Genomic DNA, 9150 nt, shown 5'->3' with positions numbered 1-9150 from the left:
GCGGTTGGCACAGGATAGAGCAGGGTTTAGGGCTGTTGTGCATAGGGTCGCTATGAGTCGGAAACGACTCGATGGCACATAACAACAACAACAACAACCAACCACAATCTAAGGCTATTAAATATAACTAAAAATGGACAATCAGAAAACAATAAAATAGATGGTGGGGCCCTTCTAAAAATGAAATCTTTCTGTACACAGAAAGACTTCTCACAAAGAGTAAAAAGAGAACCTCTAGACTAGGAAGAAATATTTGGCAATGATATATGGAGCTCTGGTAGTATAGTCCATAGGGAGTTGTACTGCTAATTTAAAGGCTGCATCTCACTGGCCATTGTGTGTGCTAGAGAAAAATATGCAGTATCTCCCATGTCATTCTTAGATTTGGAAACTCGATGGAAAGTCATTCATGAGTCAGTATCAACTCTGCAACAATGAGTTTTTGAGTATCTGGAAAAAGACTAATCTCTCAACTTTATAGAAACAACAAGAAAAAGACAACCTAATTTTAAAATGGGCAGAATGAATGGCTAGACACTTTACCAATGAACACACTCAGATGGCCAACAAACAAATGAAGAAATGTTCAAGATCTTAGCTATTAAAAAATACAAATAAAAATGACAATGAGTTTTCATTTTACTGTAGAAACAATTGCAAAGTGCAATAAGACAGCAAGCAAATTGGTGATAGTGAATAGAATATGGTGCAAACCACCATGGAAAATAGTTTGGTGCTTCCTTAGAAAGTTGGGAATTAAAATACCACTTGATTCCGCAATCTCACTACTACTATATATCTTAGAGAAATAAGAGATCAATACAAACTGATGTATGCACATTTACATTAATTACAGCATTATTTAAAACAAGCAAGAGATGGAATCAGCCCAAGAGTCTATCAACTGATAATGAATAACTGAGGAAACTATGATGCATTCACACAGTGGAGTATTATGCAGCACTAAAATTGGACTGTTGTAACTCCTTTAAGACAAAAAATGTGAGTTCTGTGGCTTATTCCTATGGGCAGTTGCATGCTAACTCAAAGGAATTTCCTCTTTGGTGTTTGGAATCAACTAGTGCTTCCTCTGGACAAAGACAATCTCCTTCCATGGGATGTATAACCTCTGAAAACCAGCAAGGGTGTCAGTTATGAGTCAATTCCTATTTGACGGCAATAAGTTTCAGAAAGTTTTATGTCTCACAACCAAATCAACCCAAACCCACATCTGTCCAATTGGTGGGTGGAACTTTACATTTTTAAAGAAGGAGATAACCTCATCTTTTTTCCTGCAGAATGGCTGGTGCATTCAATGGTCAGTCCAAAACAAAGCACACTATAACATCAGGGCACTTTTATTACCTGTATTTCAAAAACTCATTCTCATCAAGTTAGTTCTGACTCCTAGCAACACTACGTTGAATTTCTGAGGCTGTAAATTTTTTTAGTTTAGTTTAATTTTATTATTTTGTGTGTGTGTACCGTCAAATTGGATCTGACTGGTACAGGAGGAGATTGCCCCTCCTTCTCCAGCAGAGCATCTGGTGGATTTGAACCGCATACCTCTGGGATTGCAGTGCAGCTTCTTGCCACTAGGCCACCAGAGCTCTCCTGAGGCTATAAATCTTAACAAGGAGCTCTCCTGGCCAAATGCTAAGAAGCTGTGCTGCAAACCTGAAGGCACACGGTTCAAATCCACTAGTTGCTCCATGGGAGAAGGATGGGCAGTATACTCCTGTGTGATTAACTGCCTCTGAAAACATGCTGGATGGTCAGCTATGGGTTGGTTTTAATGTGACAGTCTACAGCAATAACAACAAATCTTAACAGGAGGAAAATGCCCATCTTTCTTCCACCTACAAGACAGTAGATTTTAACTACTGACCTTTTGAGTAAGTTATTTATTGTTAGGTGCCATTGAATTGAGTAAGACAAATAGCACACTATGAATAAGAGATCTGAACCCTGTCCTATCCTGTGCCATCCTCACAATCTCTGACACACTGAAACCTATTGCTATAGTCACTTAGTCACTATATCAATCCATCTAGTTGAGGGTCTTCCTCTCTTTTGCCAATTTTCATCCACTTTTCCAAGGAATAACTTTTCCTAGAAACATGCTGAAAGTATGTGAGATGAAGTTTTATCTTCTTTACCTCCAAGGAGTACTCTGTATGCACCTTCTCCAAGACATTTCTTTTTGTTATTTTAACAGCCCATGGGATACTAAATGCTCTTCTAAGACACCACAGTTCAAAAGCATCAATTCTTATGTCACTTTTATTAGTTGTCTCACTCTCATCCATTTCACTGCCACCCTCTATGTGGAATTTGTCTTTCAGTATGAATTTTCCTAGCCATTATTTGACTTTGCTATGTAGATGGGAAGGAATGTGACTTATTCATGCTAGCTTATCCACAGGAGGTTTGGCTATCTACCATTTCACTAGGTTACTGGCCAGTCTCAACAATCTACAAGGGGATTGTCAAGACTCATCAATAAAATAAACAGCTCTCACCATAGAGACAGATCTTCTATTTAAGAGAAAGCTAGGCAATGTAGGATGGCCTTCCTGCTCCAGCTACACTTACGGCAGCAACACCTATGGCCAAACTGGAGACCTGACATGAGATAGGACCTTGGTAGAAGATAGCCAATATTGGCAGGACTGAGAATGTTGTTGAACAACTGGAGGTGGGAAGCTAATATTGGCAGGACTGAGAACTTGGAAACACTGGCCTGAAGTTGTGCACATTCAGAAGCTATCTTGACTATATTGTTATTAATCTGCACTATAACCTTTTGACTTCTCCGATATGGTTCTGTGTGGTCCGTGAGCTATTACACCAGATTTTGGACCCAGAAAAGCAGTAAGATTGGTGTTGAGAAGAGTAAAAAAAGGTATGGGAGCATAGAGAACATGTCTGACCTCATGGGAATTGGTTTGGTTTTATTGATGCTGTTGATTGGGCCAGTTCCCTGATGCGGAGTTAGTAAAGGTCAGATATGTCTGTCCCCATGCAGCTCTTGCTCTTTGGTTACACTCTATAATAGGAAAATGTTATTGGCCAAAATTAGTGTCTTTGCAAAATTAATTTTCTGTATTTTTCTTTTTACTATTGTCCCAGTATTTAACTTCTTAATGTCATTTCTTCTAGGTACTTTAAGAATATATAAGATTAAAAAAAAGAATATATGAGTTGTCAAAGTGGAAGAGAATAATAAAAATGTCAACAACAAAAGCAAGACCAACTAAGGAAGAAATCTAAGAGAGTTCATCTGTCAATCATTTCCACCTAGGTTTTCTTTTGTTTTTTCAGTAGATCTGAAATGAGAGTGTGGCCTTCAAAGTTCTTCCTTTCTCTCTCTCTGTCTTTTTTCTCTTATTTCACACACACACACACACACACACACACACACACACACACTGCCTACCAAAAGTGAAAAAAAAATTCACAAGTTCAACAAATCTTAATATTGATAAGTGGTAGGAACTCAAGACATGCTTATTCAGTAAGTGAACTAAATAATTGAATCAAGTTGCTAGCTGAATGTACTTAATTTACATTCCTCCTTCTCTAAATATCACTGAAATGACAGTAAAGGTTCACAAAAGAGAATATTTGTTTATAATTGACATTAAACAAGGTTACAAGCTAAAATACATAGAAAAGAAAACTGCATTTAGATGTAATCAGAGTTTTTTGACCCAGAAAATCTCTTGTCATGGAGTTGGTTTGGTTGGTTATTTGAAACTATTCTAGACAACCAACCAATTGATCTTTCTGACACCCACCCATCTTTATGAAGGATCAGAAGAAGCCCTGAGTTTATAAGCAGAGATAAAAGTAGAGGCTGCTTTCTAAACTTAAAGAACTTCCTGGAGAGGCCTAAATCTTCTACTATAGTAGCCATGGAGTTGATTCTGCTTCATGGTGACCTCAGGTAGGTCAGAGTAGAATCGACTTCTAAAAGGGTTTTGAAGGCTGTTTTTTCAGAATCAGATCCCAAGGTCTTTCTCTCAAAATGCCTCTGGATATACTCAGACATCAAACCCTTCAGTTAGCAGCCAAACACACTAACCTATGTGTTTTAGCTTACAGCCCATTAAATGTAAATTGTAAACAAATTGCCATTCATTCACCTGAAATTCATGGAAAATTGTTCTCTATTGATTAACTTTTTAAAATTTAACCTTTAAGGTTTTGTCAGGAAATGCTGGTGATCCTGCATACAACAGAACAAAATATGCCCACTCCTGTGCCATCATCTTGATCATTGCTATCATTGAGTCAACTTTGATCATTTCAGCCCCGGTGTATTCTCAATGTCTTCTAACATAGGAATTCCAACACTATATCAGGCAATGTATTTGTTGTGATCCATAGGATTTTCATTGACTAATTTTAGAAATAGTCACTAATTATTCTGTTCTTGTTTTCCCAGGCTAGTATGATGGCATAGCTTCTGGAATCATAGCAACATACAATACACCACAGGACCACAAAAATACAAGTGAATTCCACTGCATACCTCTCACTCTAATGCTTCCATCTTTACTTCTGTTTTTCCAACTTTACTTCCTTAGGTCATGGACACATACTTCTATAAGTATTGGAATATGATGACATGAAAAGTAACTAGTTGCAAATTAATGTTTCTGCGGTTTCTGTAAAGGGTAATGGTGGACTTTCAGTGAGGACAGTGGCAGATGTTATCTTTTGACAAATATTGAACTGTTCTGACTGTACAGACTGTTTCATTTATACTCTGTTGTCCTTAGAGTAGTAAGAGCCCCCAAACTCACCTTCTTATTTTGTTCATGCCATTAAGGCAGAATTGAAATTGATTAGGACAAGTTAAGATTGTTGCCCAAAGAATATAATGAATTTTTATATCAAACAACTACAGTAGCAAGGGTCAAGAGGAGGTAGTGCAGTGTGAAAGCAAAGAAAGATGTTGATACGGAAGTTTCACAGAGTTAGAATTGGTAGAATAGCCCTGTGAGTTTTGAAATTGAATATGATACATTTTGTAATTAATAATTTTATTTACTAGGTTGTATAGCCCTGGTGTACAAGTTGCAGTCCAGCGGTCACTTGTGGTTGCTGTGAGGCTGAACACTGTGACACGTCCTAATTGTATTGTTTACAGGCATGTTTCTCACTTATTCATTAATTTATTCACTAAATACCAATGACTTCAGGCATTTTGCTAAATTTTTGCATTGTGCCACCTTTACTTTCCCCATACTCCTCCCCCAAAAAAACCTCAAAGCATCGCTCAGTCTATTTCTAACACTAAACTCACCTAGAAATAGTTAGGAATTAGGGAGGCAATTTATCAGGCCCTTTGAGCATTCCTGTGCATTTTTGTCCTATTGTTGTGTACCATCGAGTCAGAACCGACTCATAGCTGACCCTCCAGCAGGTTTTCAGAGGCAGTAATCACATGGGAGGAGGTTGTCCATCCTCTTTTGGAGCAGCTTATGCCTTAGGGATTATAGCACAGATTCTTACCACTAGGCCCCCAGTAGAAATTTCTTACTACTTTCTACCTAGAGTATTGATTGATCAGAATTTTTTTTGTGCAGTGAGCAGCCTTAAGGAATGAGTTTATGTGTTCCCCATGAGAAAAGCATGTCTGCTTTGTTGTTGTTAAATGCTATCTAATAGATTTTGAGCCAGAGTGGAAGTGTATCATGGAGTTTTTAGGACTGTGGTCTTTCAGAAGCGGATAAACAGACACGTTTCTTAGGCACCTCTCAGTGAGTTCAATCCAGCGTTTTGGCCCATATTTGCTTATTTGCACTACCTCAGGGACTCTAGAAAAATGTGCTTACTATTATTATAAAAAGTGACGAATTCCCCAAACTCAGTGTTCCTTAACTTTAATGCAAGTATTACATGTGAAGAAACCACCTGGTCCTGTCCATGTCCTGCCCACCCCCTATCCAGACTTGTGTGTATAATAAAGTCTTCTTCCTTGGTCTGTTGTGAGTACTGTAGTCCTTTGTCTCTGACCCAAGATTCCTGGTAAGATTTTGAGCTAATAACAAATCAAGTCTGCCTTAACTCATGGATACCCCGGAGGATAGGGTAGAAGTGGCCCATAGAGTTTCTGAGTCTATAAATCTTTACAGAAGCAGGTCGTCATACTTTTTCACACAGAGCAGCTAGTAAGTTCAAAACTCACACCTTACAACTAGCAGCAGAGCACTTAACCATTGTGTCAATACTGCTTCTGTTAGTTTAAAAGGAAGACAAAATTAAATTCATAATCTGTCAGGTAGAAAACAGGATCCTGGTAGGTTTATGATCACTATTTTGCAATCACTTTCCACATCTTTAAGCCACAGACTCCATTCCCTTGATTGCTCAGTTATGAGTGTGCCTTTGAGGAAAGAAACCATGAAATTATAATGATTTATTCAGTGCCTTTTATGTCCCTGACACTAGACTAAGCACTCACTTATCATTTCCCTTATTCCTCAGAACAACCAAACAGGCTTAAAACACTAAAACACTGACTGCACTCAGATCTAGTACCTGCTTGAGTAGACATAAAAAGATTTTGCAAAATATGCATGTGATTGAAAAATGGATTTTTTTTCATAGATAAAAACTGTATCCTCCTCCATGATAGCCCTGGTCTGGTATAAGGGGAGTTTCCCTAGGATGTGGCCAGTAATACCTTTCACCTCAAGAGATAAAATCAAGTCCAAAGGGAGTACCTCAGTACCACAAAGAAAGAATTTCCAGGAGTAAAGTATGTCTATTTGGACCCAGGGCCCTGAGAAGCTCCTTGACAACAGGTAAGGACAAGACACATGGAAATCTCTAAGAAATCCTGAATCTATAGGCCATATGAACCAACAGAGAAGGCTTTCCCCTAGAGCCTGCACCCTGCCATTGGGAGAGCCCAGGGTGCAGACCTGGTTTCTTTGAAAATTCATTTAGAGTCTTTGGAAACTCATGCGGCCTTTAGACAAAGAGTCATTGGCTTTTTTTTCCCTCTGTGCGGGCTAGACACTGGCTGTGGAGCGACTGGTTGGCTGGAAGCCTCTTATTTGGCCAATGGGAGCTCATTTGGGGTGACTGGAAACTCATGTTGCCTAAACTCAAAGGGAATAAATTTATGTTTGCTAAAGCCATCTACTTGTGGTATCTATTTTAGCAGCCACTGGATAACTAAGACAGCATTATCATATCATATAATATGTTCTAAACAATATCTTCAAACAGAATTGAAGAGAATGAAAGTTTTTTTATTCTCTACTTTTACTGACAATGTTGTTGTTATGTGTCATCTAAATAAACTGTGACTCATAGTGACCCTATGAACAATTGATCTGAATCTTGCTCGGTCCTGCACCATCCTCATCCTCTCTGTCTAATATGCTAGAACCTATTGTTACAGTCACTGTGTCAGTCCATCTGGTTGGAGATCTTCCTCTCTTTCTCTGTCCCTTCAACTTTCCCAGCATGATTTCCTTTTCCAAGGACTGGTCCTTCTTGACAATATGCCCAAAGTATATGAGATGAAATTTTATATGAGATGAAATATGAGATGAAAGGCCATCCTTGCCTCTCAGGAGTCCTCTGGTTGCAGTTCTTCCAAGACAGACTTAAGTATTGTTTTGGTAGTGCATGAGATAGTCAGTACTCTTCTTCAAAACCATAACTCAAAGATACTTATTCTCCTTTCATCTTTATACACTGTCCAACTTTTAGGTGAGCAGGATGAGATTGAAAATATCATAGCTTGGATCAGATGTGCATTTGTCTAGAAACTGACATCCTTACTCAAGGAACTGGAGAGTTCCTTGACCACAGATTTTCCCAATGCAATATGTCTTTTGACTTCTTGACTGTCAAAATTGATGTTGAAATATAATTCATACTGAAAGCTGTAGTCTTTGATCTTCTATAGCATGTGTTTCAAGTCTGTTCACTTTCAACAAGCAAGGTTGTGCCATTGGCATAATGCTGATTTTTAATGAGTCTTCCTCCCATCTATATAACTCTTCTTCATCATAGAGTACAGCTTCTTGAATTATTTGCTCAGCATACAAATTGAATAGATAAGGAGAAAGGATACAGCCCTGAAACACATCCTTCCTGATTTTAAACTACACAGTATCCCCTTGTTCCATTCAGACAACAGCTTCTTGGTCTAGGTATAAGTTCTGCATGAGCTCAATTAAGTCTTCTGTATTTCTCATTCTTCTCAATATTAGCCATAATTTGTGATAATCTACACAGTCAAATGACTTTGTATAGTCAATAAAACACATATAAACCTCTTTCTGATATTCTCTACTTTCAGCCAAGATTGTCCTGACATCAGCAATTATAGTCCTTATTCCATGGCTTTTTCTGAATCCAGTGTAAATTTCTGGTTGTTGTTTTGGTGATTGCCATTGAGTCATGCACGACTCATAGTGATTCTATGAATGTCCTCAGAAAAGGCCAGGCACCACGTGGAAGACACAATCTCCAATTTCATTTGGAATGGAAAGATCGCGAATAAGCAAAGCACTCCTTAAAAAGAGAAGCAAGGTAGGAGGCATTTCACTCCCTGATTTCAAATCCTACTACAATGCCATGGTGGTCAAGACAGCCACATAGATCAATGCAATAGAATTGAGAATCCAGAAATCAGCCCATCTGCCAATGGTCAGCTGATTTTTTATAAAGAGAGTTAAGCAGTCTCATCAAGAGCAAACCATTATACTCTCTTGGCATCAATAATCAGGAAATAAGGAGATTCATTGCAGTGGGAAAATTGAGGAGTAATGATGTCAGTTTGAGAATTAAGGTGTGACTGATTGAGGCCATGGTCTTTTTGATTACTTGCTCTGCACCTCTCCTGGTTGTAGGTTTTTCAGAGTCTTTGGAAGACTTTTGAAATTGTGGATTAGGGCTTATAAGGTTCTTCCAAGCTTTTTTCTCTGATGAAGTTTATAGTCCTTAGTTTTAGTCCTAGGTCCTTGATCCACATTGAGCTGGGTTTTGTGTATGGTGTGAGGTGTGGGTCTTGTTTGAGTTTTCTGCAGATGCTTTTCCAATTTTGCCAACACCATTTATTAAAAAGGGTCTTGTTTTCCCACTTAACTGATTTCATCTCTTTGTCAAAAATCAGAA

Source organism: Elephantulus edwardii, unplaced genomic scaffold, assembly GCF_000299155.1.
Source record: "Elephantulus edwardii isolate Elephantulus edwardi_28Jun2011 unplaced genomic scaffold, EleEdw1.0 scaffold00198, whole genome shotgun sequence".
NCBI lineage: Eukaryota > Metazoa > Chordata > Mammalia > Macroscelidea > Macroscelididae > Elephantulus > Elephantulus edwardii.
The sequence above is the reverse complement of the archived record's forward strand: the minus strand, read 5'-3'. Positions refer to the sequence as shown.